Here is a 25,037-nt window from a genome sequence, read left to right as displayed (position 1 = left end):
CTTCAGTCTGGAACCGCGCGATCGCTACGGTTGCAGGCTGGAGTCCTGCCTCGGGCATGGATGTGTGTGATGACCTTAGAAGTTAAATCCCATAGTGCTAAAATCCTTTGATGAAATTAGAAAGCAAGGGCGGTAACATTAATCTGTTACACGCAGAGGAAAGAGCGAATAATGGATAGAGTACAGTGAAGGTCTCTGTGTGGGGAAGACTTGCCCGATGACATGATAGAAGAAGAGACTTGAGTCGATAAGGGGATCCAGTATTAGAGTCACAATTTAAACGAACTCTGGAAGACTTGAGATACAAATAAAGCAGAAGGGCTAGATAACATGCCATCGGAATTTCTTAAATCATTTGGGGGAAAAGGTGGCCAAACAACTGTTCAGGTTGGTGTGTAGAATCTGTGAGACTGGTAGCGTACCATCAGAGTTTCAAAGAAATCACGAGATGGGACCTGGATAAACTGAAAGAACCAGAGGTTGTACAGAGTTTCAGGGAGAGCATAAGGGAACAATTGACAGGAATAGGGGAAAGAAATACAGTAGAAGAAGAATGGGTAGCTCTGAGGGATGAAGTAGTGAAGGCAGCAGAGGATAAAGTAGGTAAAAATACGAGGGCTGCTAGAAATCATTGGGTAACAGAAGAAATATTGAATTTAATTGATAAAAGGAGAAAATATAAAAATGCAGTAAATGAAGCAGGCAAAAACAAATACAAACGTCTCAAAAATGAGATCGACAGGAAGTGCAAAATGGCTAAACAGGGATGGCTAGAGGACAAATGTAAGGATGTAGAAGCTTATCTCACTAGGGGTAAGATAGATACTGCCTACAGGAAAATTAAAGAGACCTTTGGAGAGAAGAGAACCACGTGTATGAATATCAAGAGCTCAGATGGCAACCCAGTCCTAAGCAAAGAAGGGAAGGCAGAAAGGTGGAAGGACTATATAGAAGGTTTATACAAGGGTGGTGTACTTGAGGACAATATTATGGAAATGGAAGAGGATGTAGATAAAGACGAAATGGGAGATACGATACTGCGTGAAGAGTTTGACAGAGCACTGAAAGACCTGAGTCGAAACAAGGCCCCCGGAGTAGACAACATTCCATTAGAACTACTGGCGGCCTTGGGAGAGCCAGTCATGACAAAACTCTACCAGCTGGTGAGCAAGATGTATGAGACAGGCGAAATACCCTCAGACTTCAAGAAGAATATAATAATTCCAATCCCAAAGAAAGCAGGTGCTGACAGATGTGAAAATTACCGAAGTATCAGTTTAATAAGTCACAGCTGCAAAATACTAACGCGAATTCTTTACAGACGAATGGAAGAACTGGTAGATGCGGACCTCGGGGAGGATCAGTGTGGATTCCGTAGAAATGTTGGAACACCTGAGGCAATACTGACCTTACGACTTATCTTAGAAGAAAGATTAAGAAAAGGCAAACCTACGTTTCTAGCATTTGTAGACTTAGAGAAAGCTTTTGACAATGTTGACTGGAATACTCTCTTTCAAATTCTAAAGGTGGCAGGGGTAAAATACAGGGAGCGAAAGGCTATTTACAATTTGTACAGAAACCAGCTGGCAGTCATAAGAGTCGAGGGGCATGAAAGGGAAGCAGTGGTTGGGAAAGGAGTGAGACAGGGTTGTAGCCTCTCCCCGATGTTATTCAATCTGTATATTGAGTAAGCAGTAAAGGAAACAAAAGAAAAATTTGGAGTAGGTATTAAAATTCATGGAGACGAAGTAAAAACTTTGAGGTTCGCCGATGACATTGTAATTCTGTCAGAGACGGCAAAGGACTTGGAAGAGCAGTTGAGCAGAATTGACAGTGTCTTGAAAGGAGGATATAAGATGAACATCAACAAAAGCAAAACGAGGATAATGGAATGTAGTCAAATTAAATCGGGTGATGCTGAGGGAATTAGATTAGGAAATGAGACACTTAAAGTAGTAAAGGAGTTTTGCTATTTGGGAAGTAAAATAACTGATGATGGTCGAAGTAGAGAGGATATAAAATGTAGACTGGCAATGGCAAGGAAAGCGTTTCTGAAGAAGAGAAATTTGTTAACATCGAATATAGATTTAAGTGTCAGGAAGTCATTTCTGAAAATATTTGTTTGGAGTGTAGCCATGTATGGAAGTGAAACATGGACGATAACTAGTTTGGACAAGAAGAGAATAGAAGCTTTCGAAATGTGGTGCTACAGAAGAATACTGAAGATAAGGTGGATAGATCACGTAACTGATGAGGAGGTATTGAATAGTATTGGGGAGAAGAGAAGTTTGTGGCACAACTTGACTACAAGAAGGGATCGGTTGGTAGGACATGTTTTGAGGCATCAAGGGATCACAAATTTAGCATTGGAGGGCAGTGTGGAGGGTAAAAATCGTAGAGGGAGACCGAGAGATGAGTACACTAAGCAGATTCAGAAGGATGTAGGTTGTAGTAGGTACTGTGAGATGAAGCAGCTTGCACAGGATAGAGTAGCATGGAGAGCTGCATCAAACCAGTCTCAGGACTAAAGACAACAACAACAACAACAACATCTGCTGACAAGATTAATTTACAAAAGAATAGGAAAAGAAATCTGACCGTCTTTGGCGACGTGATTTCGATATGTAGAGGTGCGAAAAATATCTCAGAATCAGGTTAATATCTCATGCACCCGAACTGCTAACAAGATTAATTTACAGAAGAATAGAAAAAGAAACTTGACGGTTTGTGGCGACAAGATTTCGATATGTAGAACAAATTATGTTTAGACATAAGCATCTGTTGGGTACCTGACACAGTTGTTTTAATAACTGTATAACAGTGATCGGAAAATTCAATTTCAAATGGTTCAAATGGCTCTGAGCGCTATGGGACTTAACTTCTGAGGTCATCAGTCCCCTAGAACTTAGAACTACTTAAACCTAACTAACCTAAGGACATCACACACATCCATGCCCGAGGCAAGATTCGAACCTGCGACCGTAGCGGTCGCGCCGTTCCAGACTGTAGCACCTACAACAGCTCGGTCACCACGGCCGGCGAAATTCGATTTCACTGATGATTCATTAAGAACTACAGCTTTGGAGATATGAATTTAAAAATCAGGAGGATGTATGTTAGAAATGTATATGTTGTAACTCACGTTAATAACTGTGCTGTGACGTAATTCGTCGCCGGCTGGAGTGGCTGAGAGGTTCTAGGAGCTTCAGTCTGGAACTGCGCGACCGCTCCAGTCGGAGTTCGAATCCTGCCTTTGCATGGATGTGTGTGATGTCCTTAGGTTAGTTAGGTTTCAGTAGTTCTAAGTTGTAGGGGACTGATGACCACAGATGTTAAGTCCCATAGTGCTTAGAGCCATTTAACCATTTTTTGAAGACAGAAAATGCTGCCGTTGCAAGGCCGGCCACAGGAAGAATATTTCGACGCGTAATGACGTACAGACAGACTCTGTGTGAAGACAATTTCTACATCCTAGATACCGCCTGTTTCGTTCTGGGAAATATCCTTGGTATTCTTTGCGAGAGAGACTGACAGTGTTTCATTCTGTGTCAGTGTTTTAGGTGGTGGCTCTTACGTGTGCAGGTGTCCTGAGCTACCAGTGAACAACGAAGCCAGCTGCCTGCAGCACAAGTCTGCTGGGGTATTACGAGCTGCGGTTATGCAGATCAACAAAGCAGACTGCCCTTGACAGGCTGCTTAAGGCCCCGGGATTAAAAACCAGCTTGCATGTTTCCCCATGAGCTACCACGACTGACCACCTGCCTGTGCAAGGACTTAGCAGTTACCGCCTCTGGGTGGCGCTCACATGCAATCCAAGCACAAGCCACTGCAATAGTTTGAGGTGTGGCCACTTGGGGCATTATGCTTAGTCACTTGCTGTCTGCTGACCTGGGCATACGGCGCTAGGCAGTTCATTTAATGCCCGTTTTAAAAGGTGTGGGCCGATATGTTTCCACTATATATAAAACTCCAGTTCTGGTATGTAGGGTGCATGTTTATGATCTGTCGGTGAAGTTTAGGAGTGTTAGCATGATATATTTGCAATATTTTTGGATCTATAGCAGTGATTATAGATGTGTATGATTTTTATTATCCGTATAGGTAGCGTTTAGGCGATTTTTATGATCTGTAGATGGAGTTTAGGCGAGTCTTTTATCTGTGTTGGTGTACCATGTCATGATCTTTGTAATGTGTATTCGATCTGTAGCTGTGCGTAGAGATGTTTTTGATTTTTGAACTCGTCTAGATTGATGTTCTGTAGCAGTCTAGTTTGAGCATGTAATTGTTTTTTGACCCAGTGGGTTAATATGTGCACCATCCTGAGCTTTTCCCGCCAATTTGCTGGTGAAGGAATGGAGGGGAGTGGAGGGAGAAGGGGTTGTATGAGGGAAGAGGGGAGGGGGGGAAACTCATGACACCATCTGGTGATGTTGCCACATCTACCAACACCGTCCTGAATAAATTTCTCAACAATACAGACTGAACTCATATTGTCTTTGCTCCACTACCCCAGACTAATGAGGAAATCCAAGAAGGGATTGATCAAGAGGTCTGTCAACCACTTCTTTTTTAAGAAGAGGTCTGCCAACCACTTTTTTTGTGGATAAATTACATTTGCTAAACATTCTTCGAAAGAATCTCAGCTTGCTATCTGTGTTTCCTACATGGTTTTTTATTTGGTCATTCGAATTGAGGTCATTCTGAAAAATTAATGCTAGATAATTTATGGTAGTTACTGTTTCCAGTGTCTCTGACAACTAACATAGCTCCATGAAACTTCGACTATACGTTGAAATACAGTACAGTACAGAATGTAATTACAAGGAAAACGCAATGAGACGAACATATATGACATTTTATTCGAAGACAATAATTACACTGGAGTCAGAACGATTCGTCATGATCCCACAGACATTACAAAAGGCAGAAATGGTTCTTAATAGTGTGTATGATGAAGATGGCCTGGTATGGTATACAAGCGGCGAGAACTGTTCATGGTGAAGGATATGGAGATGCTCTTTCTCGTGTAAGCGTTATCAGCAAATGATAGGGTTTAGAAGAGGGCTCGCTGTGCGGCTCAATTTGGCCAGATGCTCGAATCGTCCATATCCAGATCTGTGCGGCATTCGAATGTGACAGTGGTCCAATGTTGGACTAGATTGGAACTTGAAGGCAGGCATACTTGTCGTCATGGTTCCAGTCAGCCATGTCTGACCAGCACTAGGTAGGATTGCCGTATTGTAACCCTTTCATAAGAGTGCCTGCCATCCGAGAATGAGTAATGGACTGCTTGCAACATTCTGTGTCGTACCACACCACAGGGCGGAGGTCAGCAGCAGCTTTACTAGGGGATTAATATCCTGTGTGTAAGCTGCCTTTAAGACCACAACACAAATGTCTATGATGTCATTACTGTCCAAACCTGGATAACCATCGTCGGCAGCAATATGGGGAGAGGCCCCAATCTTCCAGCGTTTTGAAGAGGAAAAATGTGCTACTTGTGGCGTTTTGGTGTGGGCAGTCATTGGGTATGACTTCAGGTCAAGGCAAGAGGTGATTGAGGGGAACTCTGACGGCCGAATGATACATCATTGACGTGCTGCATCCTAATGTGGTATCTCTCATACGATAGTGACGTCGCGGCATTTTTCAACAGGACGATGCTCGCCCACGCATGGCACGTGCCTCTACGAACTGACGGTGTGCTGTTAAGATAGTCCCGTGGCCATCAATATCTCTAGGTCATCAGTCCCTGATAGAACATTTGTCGGGTTAACTCTGACGCAGTGCTAGTATTTGGGATATCAAGGACCATCTACTACAGTTACGCGCCGGCTTGTCTCACGAGAGGATGCGACGATTTGATGACACCCTTCCCAATGGAATCACCACATGGGGTGCAAACGTCATATTCATAATGGGGCTCATAGTGCCCCAATTTCTTTGCAAATTTGACTATTTTGTTATCACTGAATAATATCGCATACCTTCTCAATCCGTGAAGTTTAATTTCGTTCCTGCTCCTCTTCTAGGTGCTTCACTTTTTTGTCAGGTGGTGTATTATTAGCCGGGTTCACGAAGCGCAGCTGTTGCTGCGACAAGTTTTTATGGAACCAGATTGCATCGCTTATGATCTATTTTATTTTCCTGGTCGTTACATTTATTGTAAAATGTGAAAAGCGTCAAAGCTTTTCATGTTTATAATTAAAGGAGTATAGGAGTATAGATTTAAGTGTCAGGAAGTCATTTCTGAAAGTATTTGTATGGAGTGTAGCCATGTATGGAGGTGAAACGTGGACGATAAGTAGTTTGGACATGAATAGAAGCTTTCGAAATATGGTGCTACAGAAGAATGCTGAAGACTAGATGGGTAGATCACATAACTAATGAGGAAGTATTGAATAGGATTGAGGAGAAGTTTGTGGCACAACTTGACCAGAAGAAGGGATCGGTTGGTAGGACATGTTCTGAGGCATCAAGGGATCACCAATTTAGTATTGGAGGGTAAGAATCGTAGAGGGAGACCAAGAGATGTCTACACTAAGCAGATTCAGAAGGATGTAGGTTGCAGTAGGTACTGGGAGATGAATAGCACAGGATAGAGTAGCATGGAGAGCTGCATCAAACCAGTTTCGGGACTGAAGACCACAACAACAACAACAACAACAACAATTAAAGGAGATAATTTTTTTTTAAATCAGTCATTAGTTTATAGCAATATATGAAGTGTGATGGAGGTGAATTATTGTGGCATTAAGCATCAGTAAAGGGCTATGATTCTTCTCTTTGCAAACTTGGTACACTTTGTGCATGAAAGGAATTCTTCTGATGCGTTCCTAGCTGGGAAACCCGGCGACCAGGTGGACACAGGTAGTGCCCACGGGCGAGCGGCGGTCGCGCGCCTGTGTCGGCACGCTTCACAGAGGGGCTTTGTCTGTGATGCTGCATACATCAACACGCTGCCAAGGGAAGCCGTGGACATTTGCACGTGTTCCCGAGGCAGCGGAAACTATAAACTTAGAGCGAAAAACAGCTTTGTCACGATTCTAGGTAACATAGACAGAGCGGCGAGTTGAATAGCAACAGCACGACTTGGGTGTCTAAGACTCTCTAATGGCCCGGGGAATTTTGGCCGTTTCCCGCGAGCAGAACACCTGGGAACGTAGCGGAAATACTCAAAGGGAGAAGCCTTGGTTTATTATACTCTGTCTCACACAGAGTATGACTCTCTGTTCCTCGCGGAATGCGACCTCAAGGAGGGAGGAAATTTTGAAAGGGACTTCTTCACGGGCAAGAATCTAACGCAGGCTTTGAAAAATAGTACGAACTACGTAATTTGCAGAAAGGCTGAGAGAAAACGCTGGAGGGAAGAGGCTCTCTCTCTCTCTCTCTCTCTCTCTCTCTCTCTCTCTCTCTCTCTCTCTCTCTCTCCAGGTGCAAGGAGCGCACTAGTATTTGGATTCTGAATAATGCATTTGAGGAGGCAGGAGTTGACCCTTGACTGCTTCCGATAATTCGCAAGGATTCTCTTATCGCTTGTCATGAGACGATGCACTTTGCATTCGTTGCAAACAGCGTAGAGAGCAAAGTTTGTTAGATCCAAGTAGGTGAGCTTCACTCACTGTGCGCGTTATCAAGAGCCTAACTCAGGATCACATTTTGATTTAGTACATGTCCGATGACGGTAGTACTGTTAGAACAGTTTTGAGCTTTGCTTAATGCAGTTTCACGTAGGTTTGCACTCGCAGATGAACGCATACCGTCGTCCAGTAATGATAACTTCCAGTAGCAGGTTTCGGTCACAATTTTTAGCGTATGGCATGTTAGACGCTATCAACTACGTCGTCGGCAGAGTCTTGATGCAGCTCCACGCAATCAGCCGACTCGACCGCCACGCCGACCACGCTATGAACATGGTAATACAGAAAACGCCCGCTTTCCTAGCTGCGCATTCTTCTTTCGCTTTCTTCAATTTCCTTGCAGTGTGTTAGATGCTCATAAAGACGCAAGGCACAGTATTCACTAGCCGGCCGGTGTGACCGTGCGGTTCTAGACGCTTCAGTCTGGAACCGCGTGACCGCTACGGTCGCAGGTTCGAATCCTGCCTCGGGCTTGGATGTGTGTGATGTCCTTAGGTTAGGTTAAAGTAGTTCTAAGTTCTAGGGCACTGATGACCACAGATGTTAAGTCCCATAGTGCTCAGAGCCATTTGAACCACAGTATTCAACGTTTGCCCGCTAAGAGAGTCATATGTTCAATTGGTTCTTTTTATTCCTTCCTCATTTATTACACCAGGCCAACCCATCTCGTGTAATTTATTTGTATGTTAAATTAAAATGAAGTCATACAATGCTAATGTTAAAAGGCAAATACCAGGGCAGGCACCTTGTATAATTCACTTGTTGTGAGCTCTTGGTGTTAATTCAATTTTATTTGTCGTATTTTTTGATACTTTCTACAGTATCGGGAGACCCAATTTTTTATTTTTGTTTATCATTATTTGAATAATTTGTGAGTGAATATTTAATGAATTTGATAAAATTTCAATAATTATTGCATATGCATTTTAATGCAGTTTCACTGAATGACCCACTTATATGTTGAACAACACTCCTTGCATTTCATTTATAGAATCTAAGTAATATTCACATCTCTTTCTCCCTCACTTAGTATCTTGTAAATGTAGCTAATTTTAACTTTTAATATTCATTTGTAGATCTGAAAATGGTCTAAACTTGCGGAATCCACGATCGGAAACATAATAAAACTGTGGTCTACACTTATTCAGACAAGCACTGTGCTGTGACTTAATCCGTGTGGTCCCTTTCGGAGCATATGGCATGTAAGAGAAATTACCATCCACCTGTCCTTTCCTTCAGTTCCGACTAGTTCTTGCCAACTCCCCTTCTTTCTCCCTCCACCATCATGTTCCATCCACCCCAGGGTAGGCCTCTATTCCTTCTTCCCCGGGTATTCCATTCCAGTGTCTTCGCGATTGCTGTAAGGCTTGGTATATGTGCATCCCTTCTGTCTTCACTTTAACGTATTTCGTCTCCTACACAAATATTGTTCGTATTCCTCCAATTCTCGTCATTAATTATTTTTTCTGGACTCCAAGTTTCATGTGATACCTCTCGATGAAGCTTTACAACTGTGATGTTACATTCCTGCCCACTTTATGTCATCATTCACGTCCAGAGGGACACCCTTCACATTTATATTGAAAATGCGAATTTTTGTTTTGCCCGTCAGGTTCCTGTTCCAGTGCATTGCATACAGTTGTATGAAGGAAGTATTGCCTTTTTTATCCGCCTCTTCACATCTTTCCAATTCTGCCATCTTCTGTCGCCACACCACCCAGGTACGAGAAAGAATTGACCCGCTCCATTTACTGCTCCACTACAACCGAAGGCTTTTCCATGTTCCCAGAATTTACGCGCGTTTCCTTTGTTTTACCTATATTTATCGTGACAGCACCACACTGCTTCTTTTTTTCAGTGATTTTAATTTCGCTTTCATGACTGTCAGCTTTTGAGTTCATAAGATTATGTTCTCTGCGAAATCCAGCCCTTCCAGACGTTCGTGGATCTTCCATTGAATTTCTCGTGCCCTGCCCGCTGTGACTCTTCTTGTAACTGACTCAAGAACGAGTATGAGATGTGTTGGTAGCCGGATTCCGGTTGTTATCCGTATGGGCTCTGTGAATTTTCCCATGTGCAACACACAATGTTTGTAGCAATCATACATACCTTCGATGATTTTGTATGGAATACAATAATTTTGTAACACTTCACTCGATATTACACAGAATCGAAGGTCTTTTCAAAGTCATGAATGCCAGATATATGGTTGCCTGATATTCTTTACGTTGCTCTAAGATGTCGGTTCTTCGAGAGCTCTGGAGTTTTGTTCATTTTTTACAACAGAGACGAAATATTAGTTCACCCTATAACTTGAATGAAAAAGAACTTTTACATAACTTGAGATAGTTATTTGCCGCAGGAGAGCGTAGAATATTTACGTCTGTCATTGACTATGAAGGCACCACTTGCTACATACAGTGGCAAACTGTTCTCTCGAACGTTCAGCATTAACACAGCTACATGCTCTACTGAGAATTCGACTAACACTATGGACTGCTGAAGCAGGGGTCACAAACTGGGCAGAGCTCTCTTAGCTCGGTACCTTACTACAGTGTGAGGGCTCTGCTGTGTTGACAGGCGGAGGCGTGGTCTTCAGGAGCGCCTCCCATATGTTGTTGCGGATTGCGGCGAGCCCTCGCTAATGTCTGTGGTATCGATTCAAGTAGCCGATTTTGGTGTGCCAACCGCTATCTTTGGACGATTCCACACGAAGAATAAAGTACGATCAACGCAAATGCATTGGCCCGATGCTGACATGTATTCTATGCACTACATTTTCAAGCGAATCATTGTTCCAATTTACTTCGGGTACGAACATCACTAGCCACCGACAACAGTGCCACAACACGCCAGCTGTTATAAGCCGACAAATTTCTCTTTTTTGTTAGCTTTAAGAACAAACCATTTTTTCACTCATTTCAGGATTTCTGACCGAGCCAAATTTGCTTCAACAATAGGTGGAACGAAATGGTTCAAATGGATGTAAGCACTATGGGACTTAACATCTGAGATCTTCAGTCCCCTAGACTTAGAACTATTTAAACCTCACTAACCTAAGAACTCCACACACATCCATGCCCGAGGCAGGATTCGAACCTGCGACCGTAGCAGCAGGTAGATTCCGGACTGAAGCGCCTAGAACCGCTCGGCCACAGCGGCCGGCTAGGTGGAACGTTGTAACAGTAATTCCTAAATGAGCTTTAAAGAACCGTGGTGCTACAGGGTGACAATTATTGAACTACGTGAGATAAAATCGTCATAACTTCTAATCGGTTTGCGTTTGACGTTCAAACTGTGCGGTTGGCCGCGGGCCATGATGGCAATTGGTATGCTCATGCGCAAGCGCCTTAGCGACGAAACCCACTTTCATTCGGATGGGTTCGTCAGTAAGAAAAATTGGCGCATTTGGGGGACTAAGAATCCGTTCTTCGCGACTGAGAAGTCTCTTCATCCTCAACATGTGATTGTGTGGTGAGCAGTGTCCAGCCAGGGAATAATTGGTGCGATATTCCTTGATGGTACGGTGACTACCCAACGGCACGTAAAGGTCTCTGGAGATGATTTTATCCCTATTATCCGATGTGACCCCGATTTCGACAAGACGTGGTTCAACCTCATCGAAGCAGGAGAGTGTTTTATGTCCTGGAGGAGCACTTTGGGGACCGCATTATGGCTCTGGGGTACCCAGAGGCCACTGGCATGGGCCTCGATTGGCTGCCATATTCGCCGGATCTGAATACTTGCGACTCCTTTTTATGCGGTTATACTAAAGACAAGGTGTACAGCAATAACCCCAAAACCATTGCTGAGCTGAAAACAGCCATTCACGAATTCATCGACAGTCTCGATGTTCCGATTCTTCAGTGGGTCAAGCGGAATTTCGCTGCTCGTGTGCGCCACCTCATCACCAATGACGGCAGGAATATCGAAAATATATAATGTATATCCGAATATCTGTAGTGACGTTGACATGTTGAATAAAGTGTGTACACGCCGTAGTTAGTACCTAATTTACGTTTTTTTTCATACAGTTCAATAATTGCCACTCTGTATTATGTCTAGGAATGGAGCGTTTGCCTTTTTAGGATTCTCAAAGCAACCCTAAATTCATCCGTTGAGAGACACTACAGATTTATATCTTGATCTGCTCCGATTTCCTCAGGAGTATCTCTCAGCTGTACCTCTTAATTGCTATCACGATTTAACAACACCTTGAAATGCTCCTCACATCTGTGCCTGTTGTGTCGTAATCATCAGCCCATCCTTGCTCTTAATGGCGCTTCACTTCTAAAATTCTTCATCGACAGCCCTCTGGTAATACAGTACGGTTCCTCTTTATTATCTTGCCCTGCTACCTATTCTGAAAACTGTGCCTGATCATCCACAAATTTCCTTTTACGTCTCCTTGTCTTGGTTTTTTGTTTCGGTGTAAACTTTATGCCCTTCGATCTTCTGTGCTCTTGTCTTACAAAGATTTAGCTTTTGTTTCAGTTATTTCCTGTGGTAAATTTCATTCTACGTGGTATCGGAGATTCATTCTTTCCTTTGACGTTCCTTGAATCATAAGATGTTCTCCCCAACACCTAGATAAATGTCTATTATTTTTTGCAAAGCTTCTTCAGTTCCTTCCTGCATAAAGCCTTTTCATGTGGGACCTGAAATCTGTTTTGTAGTTCAAGGGCTTGTAATATCTCTTTATATTCGCTGAATTATTCTGATACAATTCTACCCTTGAATGACATTTACTAATTTTCTATCTTCATACTCACAGAATCCATGCGCAAAGTAGTTTCATACAATAGCTATGCCATGAGCGCATAATTATTCTTTGTAGTACTCTCTCTGGTGGTTGTTAGAAAAAAAAGCTTCCGAGATTGTCTTCGTGCCGATTAGCCTGAGCTTGGTTTGGAGAATTGTAATCTGAATATTGAGATTTATGACTAAAGGTAACTGAGACGAAATTGTACGATTAAAAGACGCACGGGATACATGCGAACGTGCATTGTCCTGTTGCAACAACAAGTTCCCTTGCCGGTCTAGGAATGGTAGAACGATGGGTTAGATAACGGTTTGGATGTACCGTGCACTATTCAGTGTCCCCTCGACGATCACCAGAGGTGTACGGCCAGTGTAGGAGATCGCTCCCCACACCATGATGCCGGGTGTTGGCCCTGTGTGCCTCGGTCGTATGCAGTCCCGATTGTGGCGCTCACCTGCACGGCGCCAAACACGGATACGACCAAGGCAGAAGCGACTCTCATCGCTGAAGACGACACGTCTCCATTCGTCCCTCCATTCACGCCTGTCGCGACACCACTGGAGGCGGGCTGCACGATGTTGGGGCGTGAGCGGAAGACGGCCTAACGGTGTGCGGGACCGTAGCCCAGCTTCATGGAGACGGTTGCAAATGGTCCTCGCCGATACCCCAGGAGCAACAGTGTCCCTAATTTGCTGGGAAGTGGCGGTGCCGTCCCCTACGGCACTGCATAGGATCCTACGGTCTTGGCGTGCATCCGTCCGTCGCTGCGGTCCGGTCCCAGGTCGACGGGCACGTGCACCTTCCGCCGACCACTGGCGACAACATCGATGTACTGTGGAGACCTCACGCCCCACGTGTTGAGCAATTCGGCGGTACGTCCACCCGGCCTCCCGCATGCCCACTATACGCCCTCGCTCAAAGTCCGTCAACTGCACATACGGTTCACGTCCACGCTGTCGCGGCATGCTACCAGTGTTAAAGACTGAGATGGAGCTCCGTATGCCACGGCAAACTGGCTGACACTGACGGCGGCGGTGCACAAATGCTGCGCAGCTAGTGCCATTCGACGGCCAACACCGCGGTTCCTGGTGTGTCCGCTGTGCCGTGCGTGTGATCATTGCTTGTACAGTCCTCTCGCAGTGTCCGGAGCAAGTATGGTGGGTCTGACACACCGGTGTCAATGTGTTCTTTTTTCCATTTCCTGGAGTTTATATTGCTCCTTCATGCAAAAGGTGTGTATTTGACATTTGAGAATTAATGATATTCATCGATATATTGCGTAGTTGTTAATCAGAAGGGAACTTCCGAAGGACTGGATACGAACCTGGATGTAATAATCCAAGAGGTCCATCACTTCTTCGGAAGGTTAAACTTCATCAAAGCCAAATATCCGCTTGATCTGAGTTTTCCCGACCGATTACACAACACTCTCAAAATTACGAGGCATTTTATTTGTACAGATTAGCAGACTGCCACAAAGCACGAGCCTCCAGAGAAGAAGAATCATCGCCTAATTTCATTCTAACAAGTAAAATTTCTGAATCATTTTGAGTGACTGAGTTATGACTGTGTTTCATATGATGAATGATTGATTGCTCGAACGAATTGAAAACTACATAATCAAATAGATACGAGGAAAACTTACAGGCTAACCTTTCTTTCATCTCTTGCTCTTTCAACCTCCGCAGAACTATTTAGTTTCCCATGTGACTGAACTTTGTTCCATCTTCAATCTGAACTACGCAAAGACTGGGCGGTGTTAACTTCCAACGTTGGCTCCTCTTGTTTCTTACATTTAGCAGAGAGCATCGAAATGCACGGCTTGTGGCTACGTGGTCTATTTGATTCACAGCACCCTGATCTGGCGAGGCCCGCGTTATCTTGTGACAGTTACGATGTGGAAACAATGTACGTCTAGCGCACTTACCTGCCAGTAGGTTCACCATTTAAATTTCTCGTCTCTTTTCCGTCGTTGCTTAGCTGCTCCAAAATTCATGGAGGTACGTTCCGTCTATGCAACTAAATGAAAGACAGGTTGCTGTTGTTATACAAGTTTCGCTCCTTTTATTTACGAAGCATCTTCAGAGTTCTGTGATAAACGTTTGTTTTTATATAATAAGTGCTTTATGCAGTACTTACAAATATGTAGTTATGTTACGTTTTCTTATGTTTCCTCTTGTTTTTCACATTAGAAACAACTTTTGTAGACTACGTTTCCTAAGGTTAAATTATCCTTTGGTTTTACTTACGATAGCCAATGTTGCTAGTCCATCTGCGGTGTCCTGGAGATTCGATCATTCGGTCCCCATATTCCAGAAAGCGAATTTCCGGCGTTCTTCACGTACATTTGTTAAAACACTTCACTTGCACTTTATATTGTGTGTTCAAAATGTGTTTGTTTACAGTATGTAGTGTTTCCAACTATCGCTGTGTGCATATCTTTCGTCTTTTGTTTGTGCTATAGTTTGTGATTGTGTGCGTGTGTATGTGATAACAGAGAAATGGAGGGAGGGAGAGGAGGAAGATTCATTAATTATTTATTCTGCTTATGTTTAACATTTCTGTTCGTTATTGATTCAGTGGCTAACATGAACAGTGAGTTACTGCTTATATTGATTTGGTCATTAGTTACTTTATTCCTCATTGCAAGGGCTCTTTATATATGAAAGTTTTCCTGCAACATCAGGAGTTTTTTTGTTGTGGTTATTCACTCTAATAGTTTTCTATGTCCCATTCCATGTAGGATCTATCCGGTTATTTATCCTTTTGGTTTCTGTGTTTGATTTGTCTGTGTGTGTGGGCGCGCGCGCCTCCGTGAGCGTGAGCGCCCATGTTATCGGTCGAAGGCACTCGAATGTCCTTGTAAGAGGGCTACCTAATGTCTGGAAACATGCCAAGGTTACATTTCAGAGCCTTACCCATTAGATAGCTTACCTTCATCTTGAGTGCAGAAAGCTATCCAACATTCCATAGTAAGGGCATCACCATTGTCCTGGTTGCCAAGGATCTTCCGCTGCCATATGAGGGGATAGTACCTGCTGCCACCCAAAAGACTGCGGAAAGAGTAACGAGATACGACGTTGCGGAAGACTTTGTCTGGATCTTCTGTGGAGGCCTGCCTGGCGTGGAAGACCATGCCTGTATGCAAACTGAAGGAAGGAAGTTTAGGTTTAACTTCCCGTCAACATCGAGGTCATTAGAGACGGACTAAAGCTAGGATTGTGTCAAGTATGAGGAAGGGAATCGGCCGTGCTCTTTCAAAGGAAACACCCCGGAATTTGCCTGGAGCGATTTAGCGAAATCACGGAAAACCTAAATCGGGATGGCCGGACGCGGATTTTGAACCGTCGTCCTCTGGAAAGTACGTAATTTGAAGGTGTAAGGGAAAGAAAGGAAAGGGAAGGAACCATTGATATCAGCTGCATCCAGACTTAATGCGGAGACGGCGACGGCGAGTGAATGTGTGTGGCAGACATTTGAACCCAAAATCTCCTACATTCTATGCAGTAGCATTAACAAGTGCGCCACCAGGACTCAGTGTTTACCGCAGTTGCGCGAGCTACCTCGGCACGCCTCGCGCCCGACCCACATTCCCACGTGGCGCCGCCTATCCATAATCCCTCTCTCTGTCCCGGATCCCACAACTCCTAAGGATAGGCGTTGACTGTGGGTATTGTATCACAGACACAGTCCCTTTGACTGTTCAGAGAAGTCACTAAACTCCCCCAAAGACGTAAACAACCATGCATGGGCAGCGCCTATTAGACGGAGGGGGTCCGATAGCCGATCAGTTCCAGTCATTCCACCAGGAAGTAGGTACACAGCAGTTCAACCATGCATAGACGTCAATACTGCGGTTCGATAGCGTTCGCCTTGTTACTTTGTGCCACGAAGGGCTCTCAGCAAGGGAAGTGTGCAGGGGTCTCGAAGTGAACCAAAGCGATGTTGTTTGGACATGGGGGAGATACAGAGAAACAGAAACTGTCGATGACATGCCATCGCTCATGCCGCCCAGTGACCGCTACCTACGGATTATGGCTCGGAGCAATCCTGACCGAAACGCCACCATGCTTTTCGTGCAGCCACAGGACGTCGTGTTTCGACTCAAACTGTGCGCAATAGGTTGCATGGTGTGCAACTCCACTCCCGATGTCCATGGCGAGGTCCATCTTTGCAACCACGACACCATGCAGCGAGGTACAGATGGGCCCAACAACATGTCGAATGGACCGCTCAGGATTAGCGTTACGATCTCTTGACCGAGGAGTTTCGCATGTATCTTCAACCAGACATTCGTTGGAGACGTGTTTGGAGGCAACATGTCAGGCTAAACGCCTTAGACACACTGTACAGCGAATGCAGCAAGGTGGAGGTTCGCTGCTGTTTGGGGGTGGCATTATGTGCTGCCGACGTACGTCGCTAATGGTCACGGAAGGCGCCGTAATGGCTGTACGATACGTGATTGCCATCCTCCGACCGATAGTGCAGCCATATCGGCAGCATATTTGCGAGGCATTAGTCTTCGTGGACGACAATTCGCGCCCGCGTCGTGCACATCTCGTGAATGACTTCCTTCAGAGTGGCCAGCATGTTCTCCAGACATGAACCCTATCGAACATACCTGGGATAAATTGTTAAGGGCTGTTTATGGACTACGTGACCCACCAACCTCTCTGAGGGATCTACGCCAAATCGGTGTTGAGAAGTGGGGTGGGACAATCTGGACCAACAGTGCCTTGATGAACTTATGGATGGTATGCCATGACGAATAAGGCATGCATCAGTGCAAGAGAACGTGCTACTTGGTATTAGAGGTACTAGTGTGTGCAGCAACCTGGACCACCACATCTGAAAGTCTCGCTGTATGGTAGTACTACATGCAATGTGTTGTTTTCGTGGGCAATGAAAAGGGCAGAAATGATGTATGTGTTGATCTCTCTTCCAATTTTCTGTACAGGTTCCTGAACTCTCGGAACCGAGGTGATCCAATTTTTTTTTGATGCATGTAGTTATATTACCACCAGCAAATCGCTCCATTTGACTGGAAAACACAAACTACCTCACTGAAACGGACAGTGTTTCGTTAAGACGGTGTCTGCTGAGGGAGGTTCACACAATAAGAGCGTACACTCTATGGTGACTGCACATAAAAACGAAAGCTGCACAAGCGTCCGAGCTAAATTTGGTAATCTCTGAGAAGAACCAAGAGGAGAGTTTAAGTAGCTTATGGGGAACTGCTTGTATTCTACAACGTAAAGGCTGTGGTAACATTGCTTCGTGGATGTGAAAGGAAGAATTCTACAACGTAATGGCAGTTAATGACCGCATGGTTAGAGACGTTGCACTTCATTGGGAAAGAATAGAAATGAAAATATCAGGCAAGTGATACAGGCGTTTACCTTGAGTGGCGAGTTGTAAACTTCTCCATGTATGAAGGGCAGTATCTTGACGAACTGACGGACTGGATGACTCGTCATCGCCCAGCCCACAACGTTAACGATAGAACCTTGAAATTTGGAGAAGGTGTCGATGTTATACTGTAGGCGTCCATTAAGAAGAGATTTTTCGAAATTCCAACCCTAAGGGTATGAAATAGGGGATGAAGGGTTTTTTGAAATATGTCGCTATTAAGGTAATTTTGATGATACACCTAGAAAAATTGGCATTTGGTTTCTCAGTCACAAATGAAGTAGTACGTGAGTCAGCATTTCTTGATGTTTGACCCCATGTGGGTAAAAGCTTTTTTTTTTTTAAATTATACCATTATGAAGAAACTACTGATGTATTTTTAAAGTTACATCTATGAACATTAGTATTTGACTTCTCGGCTACATATAAAAAATACGGGTGTCATTGTTTTTGGAAATTGAAACCCTAAGGGGGTGAAACAGGGGATGAGATGTTTTATGGAAACATTTTATTATGAAAGCATTCTACAAAACTTTAAATTTGGCTTTTCAGAAATAAAAAATACCTGTTTCATTCATTTTGGAAATTCAGCCGCTATGGGGATGAAATGGGGGTCGAAAGTTTTTACGGAAATATTTCATTGTGCAAGCATTATTGAAACTAAACCTTTAAAAATTTGTATTTGGCTTCTCTGTTAGAAGTAGAATATACACATGTCGCTGAATTGTAAGTTCAGCTCCTAAGGGATGAAACATTTTTTGAAAATAGTTCATTGTGAAATCATTTTTTAAAGCTAAATCATTAAAAAATTGTTGTTCGGCTTCTCAGTTAGAGATGAAAAAGTACGTGTTCCATTGGTTTTGGAAATTCAGCTATTAAGGGAGTGAAATAGGGTCGGACTGATTCCATGAGTCCATCATTGCTCAGCCCAAACCGCTAAGGACAGAAATTTGAAGTTTGGAGAGGGTTTGAATCTTATACTGTAGGCATTAGGCAACGTTTAGGAATGGATTGTCCGTAATTCGACTCCTGGGGGGGGGGGGGGGGGGGGGTTAAAATGGGGCATGAGTCTTCTTGAAATGATACTGGAACTACGAAAACTGGTATTTGGTTTCTCAGTCAGAAATGCAGAAATTCGTGTTTCAGCATTTTTGGAAATTCAGTCACTAAGAGGGTAAAATAGTCCGTGAAAGTTTTTTTGAAAATAAATAATTACTAAAGAACTCCTAAAATATTTTTAACGCTACATCTATAATAACTGGTATTTGACTTCTTGGTTAGGAAAAAAATATGTGTTTAAGTGTTTCTGGAAATTCAACCCCTAAAGGAGTACTACAGGGGATCAAAATATTTAATAAAATATACAGTTACATCAAAAAACTTTAAAGCTAAATTTATGAAAATTGTTTTTTTTTTTTATTTCTCGGTTAATTATACAGAAATATTTGTTAGGGGGCGAAAGTTGCTGTGGAAATATCTCCATAAGATCGCAAAAGGCATGAGTAACTAAAACTTTCGACAGCAGCTACCAGAATCGCTTTTTGGTCAGAAGTACATTCGGAAAAGAACGCCCTTATTTGGTCTTAATTATCGTGAAAACCTTAGAAGGTGTTGCAATTTGTGAACAACATAAAAATTCGATTAAATAAAAAAGAAAAGGATCTCTGATAGAGTCTGCGCGAGCAAAGCAGCTGGCGCTAAGCTGGTACAGAAATAAACCGCGCGACTGCTACGGTCGCAGGTTCGAATCCTGCCTCGGGCATGGATGTGTGTGATGTCCTTAGGTTAGTTAGGTTTAAGTAGTTCTAAGTTCTAGGGGACTGATGACCACAGATGTTAAGTCCCATAGTGCTCAGAGCCATTTGAAATAAACCGCAGGAAATAACACACTGATGAATTACACAACCACGCAACAGGAAGGTTGGACATTTGAAGAAGAGACTTTCGGAACAAGAGATGCGAGGGTGGACAGAATTGAATTAAGCCTTCGTGCTGCTTCTGCGGATGGTTATGGTGATTATGTCAAGTCAGATAAACAGTAAAACGAGTGAGTGGAACACTGTAGCGATTTTCGCTTGTTGATTACCTATTTCATGACAAACATTACGGTTTGTCGTTTCGAGGATGGCCTTAACTGAAGATCGCCCAACCCGGCAAATTACAGGACTGATAATCTGCGCAAGAAACTGATTAAGTGTACGTCTCTAAGTTTTCTGGGTAGTAGGAGTGCGTTTATCCGTCGCAGTGGATGTTGCCATAGCCCGAGTGACAAAATACGCACATTCCAAGATTGGAACATACGGCACACCGTACGAAAAAGGATCGATGTCTCCAGAGTGCTCACTGTACAGTGACATGACAGGGTGCCAGCAAGTCAGTCAGTAATCAAATAGCATTCAAATTACCAGCGTGCGATTCATATTACAGCAAGAACAGCCTCATTTTTTCGAATGAAGTACATATTACGAAGTAAGTTCCTATTTCATACTTAACGATATGAAGTGCCAAGGAAACATTTGTCAATCGTTAGAAGTAATGCGTTATGTAATCTACACAAAATGAAAAAGAAGAATAATTCAAAACGTTTTCCGCCGATTCCTGTAGGAAAATAACATACACTGGTATCTAAAATAATGGACGTGTTCTGATGTTGACGGGTAAAATATTGGCCCGTGGGGGGATCGAACCCACGACCTTCGCGTTATTAGCACGACGCTCTAACCAACTGAGCTAACGGGCCTGCGCGTTTATGGTCATCTAACGATGTTTAAGCGGCATCCACTTTCTTAGTGACGAAATGACATTTTAAACACGTTTCTCTCCTGTCACACAACGATGCTTGAACAATATAGTTATCCATTCTAACCAAGCTTCTCAGAAACCACAAGATTTACTACAGATGAGAACTTTCAATGTGAATGTTGCGAACACTATACACAACTTTTATTGCAATATTAACAACAGACCTGAAGATACTCGAAAACTAGTTGTATCAACCTTCCACTCACGGAATAAACAAGCAAAAATTTATGAATCTAACATCACATGTAGATATCAGACTCTCGCATACTGCAGCACTTCAAAATACATGCAAAATACATTTCCGGAAGGTGGCAGCTGAAATCAAAACTATGAACAATATGCTCCAGAAATAAACAGGAACCTCGTGGGGTGGCATTTCAACAGTTCTCAGATGTTCAGCCGTAGCTCTTTCATCCGCAATCGCAGTGTACTGACGCTCTACCTTCCTAAATATTTCGCACTCTAAAATAATTGACACTCTGCTCAATAAGGCCTTTCGCCTCATCACGGAGTGTATTCGTCCCACAGACACACTACCGGTTCTTGGTAATATTTCCCCACCATTCAGTAGATGAGTTGTTGCAGAACGTGTGGACAAGAATAATAAAAAAGAATAAAAATAAAATAAACTGAATTACCAATTCATTCAGAATAATCATTATGGGAACCCCAGCGACTGAGGTCTGGGGCACCATCACGGAGCACAGTAATCAGTTTGGAGAAGAGTCATTTCAACATGCATGATGACTGGAACAATTACAGGCAGGAGCGTACTTCTTTGATGCGTCATTAACTAAGTAAAACTCCCTGGAAACGACGTGCTGATTTCCATCTCCCCCAAGACACTGATGCATACTGAATCGTATCATAACTGACAGTGGAAGTTGCGGAGCTTTGCTGCACCAATGGGGATGGAAGTTCTCTCCTCGACGTGACTGCAACAAAAATCAGCAAACATTACATCATATAATATTTGAATGTTTCCTCACAGCATTCAAAGGGTCAATGGAAGCCTTAACAATTTGTCCGACTGGATTTCAAACCTGGGCCTAGGACTGTGAACCCATTACGAACTAGAGATTGTGTGTTCTATGTAGAAATGTGAGTATTTGTTGTAAATAGTTGTCTAGTATTTTTTCATCTCCTCATGCGATAAATAAATAAGTAATATTAACTACTCCCAAAAACAATAGTAACTCATATTTGTTCCTGTTTAATACAGGATAACGTTCCAAGGCCTTTAATTCAGGACCACTGTTTACATTGTGCGCTTGTTATCAGTGACGATCCTATAATCTGGCGATTGGAGGACGATGCAGGACGTGTTCACAAGTATCTGAATATCTACAGCAGTCATGGCAGTTACGTAACAGCGTATCTACTACTACTACGACTACTACTACTACTTTTAATTTTCAAGGATAGACTAAGTTCTCAATTTCGTATATAAATTTATGAGGGTTACTGCCTTATCCAAGCCTTTTCCTAGCTGACGTCTTTTGAGAAGCTTCTGTAACAGATGCAAAATCGAATTTCGATCCAAGGTTTCGATCGTTTTAAATGCAATACGTTTCATTTTGTGTGCTGGTCAGTTGCTGTGAATAAGACAGTGCTCGTTTATCACACTCCATAACAGCAGTCAAAGCGATGGTCAGAAGTCAGTAGTCTCAAACCAAAAATGCAAGGTCCATTTCATCTGCTGTAGAGGTATTTTCTGGGATACAAATTGCATTCGTGTAGGATATTAGTTTGCGAAGGCAATAACTAGGAAAAGCTATTCTTAACCACTGGGCGAAAAAATACACGAAAAAAGCTCTGGATTGAAAACGAAAAGCCCGCATCTCGCGGTCATGCGGTAGCGTTCTCGCTTCCCGCGTACGTGTTCGATTCCCGGCGGGGTCATGGATTTTCTCTGCCTCGTGATGGCTGGGTGTTGTGTGTTGTCCTTAGGTTAGGTTTAAGTAGTTCTAAGTTCTACGGGACTGATGACCATAGATGTTAAGTCCCATAGTACTCAGAGCCATTTGAATCTTTTCTTTTTTTTTTTAAGAACGAAAAGAGATCATCTTTTGTCGGAACAATAAACATGCCCACAAAGGTGTTCGGCAATAGGAAACATATTTTTGAAGTACTGCACTTTCCCCTTCCAATAAACATAAATCTACCAGTTACCATCCATAGTACTGACTGTTACATTTCATATTTTTGTATGTAACCCATAAATATGTAAACGATGTGACGTACTCCAGATGTTCGGGTCTGGCCGTGTGACCGGATATCATTCGGCTTATTCCTATGTGTTGTAGACATTATTTTTCAGTTATCTACACTTAAGAGATGCCTTTCAGTAGACCAAATGGAAATTACTCCCAAAGTCATCCAGCATTTCCTTACGACGATATTTTCCCATTAACACCAGCATCGTCAGTGAACACTTCGACTGTGGTGCTGGACTCGATAAATCGTTTGTATATAATGAGAAGATTAGTGGTTCTATTTGCCGTCCTTGGGACGCGTTCAAATTTACTTTTTGTTGCACATTCGTGCTGCAGCGTAAAATAGCTAAACAGTCTTCGAGCCGATCGTATACCACCAATGATACTACGTATGAGTGTATCTTTTTATCAGTAGACAGTACAGAACGTTTATCAGATACCTAACAAGACAGAATGTAGCTGTTGAGATGCATCTCCTATTTGCATGTCGTGTGTGAATAATGCGGGATATATTTCGCAGTAGTGGTCCTGTAATCATGCTGGTTCCTCGAGAGAAATTTCTTTTCCTCCACAATGTAATCTTGAAGTTTCAAATATTCTGTATGACACTGCAGTAGACAGACGTTAGCGACATGAAAGTGGCGTTTTGAAGAGGACTGGAAGAGGAAATATACTGCAACTAATAGAATCTTCAGTAACATCAGTACTAATATTTCTAAGGTTGAACGAATTATTCACTCTGCAGCGGAGTGTGCCCTGATATGAAACTACCGGACAGATTAAAACTGTCCGTGCGACTAGGACTCGAACCCGGGACCTCTTCGCGGGCATGTGCTTTACCGACTGAGCTACCCAAATACGACTGAGGACCCACTCTCACACCTGTACGTCAAGGCCACAGGTTCGCATCACGGTCCGGCACACAGTTTTAATCTGCCAGGAAGTTACGCCTTTAATCTTGAACCAAAAAAACTTAAAACAAAGGCGTATTTTGTGAACCTCTGTACGATGTGTCAGAAAATAGATTGAACTACGTTTTAAACGGAAAAATAACATACTTCCCTCATATTTTATTAAGATAAAAGCATACTTTAAAGACAACAGCCCCAGCAATCGACCCCTCGCGAGAAAATTTTGTCCATAATTGTGACAGTACGCAGTCATGACCTTCTGCATGTGCAGGTTTTAAATTCGCGCTGACCGGTTACCTTTCAGTCGCTCCCACTGTGCCCTTGGGCTTGCGCACACTGCACGCAGCAGAGGCAAAGAGCCGCTTTTGTGGAGCACGTTTACCAGTGAGGCACCGCACACTGCACGCAGCCGAGCAGCAGGGGAGGATTAGCTCGGTCAGCACTCTGTCCTGCTCAGGCTGCGGAGGTGAGCTGATCGCTGCATGTTAGCGCTAGCTCCCCAGCATGTACGGACGACTCGGAACTGGAGGCAAAGCTGCTGCCCTGCTGCAATTGCTGGGCCTCGTGCTCGGCGCATCAGAACGCGGGGAACGCAAGAAGACGGCAGAGCGGAAGGAGCAGTGTTATCGCTGCCAAAAACTTGGCCATGTCGCCAAGTACTGCCTTAATGCAGTGGCATGCCTTCGTTGTGCGCAAGCACACGATTCGCGCCACTGCCCCAAGAAAGACGCCACACGCTGCTGCGCCAATTGTGGCGGCCCTCATGCCGCGAACTCTCGCGGCTGCAGCTACATCAAGAACTGGAGCCGCTGCGACAAGGCTAGACAGAGACAGAAGACCACCAAGAAGGCGGCGACAGCCGAGGTCGTTGCGTCGTCGCCACCCCCCGCCTTTGGCGGATCCTTGGTGGCCGATGACGTGGCTGTACCATCTGACGCAGTCAACGAGGCGTGCGCCAGGGTCCGCGCCGCCGCCGATGAAGAAATTGCTGCCCTCCAAGCCGCAATGGCGGAAGAGAGGGCAACACTACAAGCTGAGCTAGCCGAGGCTCGGCTGCTGGTGCACAGTCTCCGTGATGCATTGGCCAGCCAGCCCCACCCAGCACAGAAGAAGGATGCTGACACGCAGACTGCCGCCCCCGTGGAACCCGTAGCAATACAGGAAGCCACGAGGGTGGAAACACAAGACGCAGCCGCTCAGACAATCGTCATTATGGAGGAGGCCCCTTGCCCCCTCTCCAAGACGCAGCTGCAGAAGGTAGTGTCCATTCACTTGGATACTCTCAGGTCCTACAACG

The 25,037-nt window shown here is 43.9% G+C and overlaps 1 non-coding gene across 1 annotated transcript; it reads right to left on the bottom strand.

Moving 5' to 3' along the window:
- Positions 1–20,477: 20,477 nt before the first annotated feature.
- On the bottom strand, positions 20,478–20,551 carry Trnai-aau (transfer RNA isoleucine (anticodon AAU)). The gene has a single exon. It is a non-coding gene; the product is annotated as a tRNA-Ile (tRNA).
- Between the last annotated feature and the right edge of the window lie 4,486 nt (positions 20,552–25,037).

The sequence above is a fragment of the Schistocerca gregaria genome, chromosome 8 (assembly GCF_023897955.1).
Source record: "Schistocerca gregaria isolate iqSchGreg1 chromosome 8, iqSchGreg1.2, whole genome shotgun sequence".
Taxonomy (NCBI): domain Eukaryota; kingdom Metazoa; phylum Arthropoda; class Insecta; order Orthoptera; family Acrididae; genus Schistocerca; species Schistocerca gregaria.
Note: the sequence above shows the minus strand (reverse complement) of the source record. Positions and strands in the feature narration are given on the sequence as shown.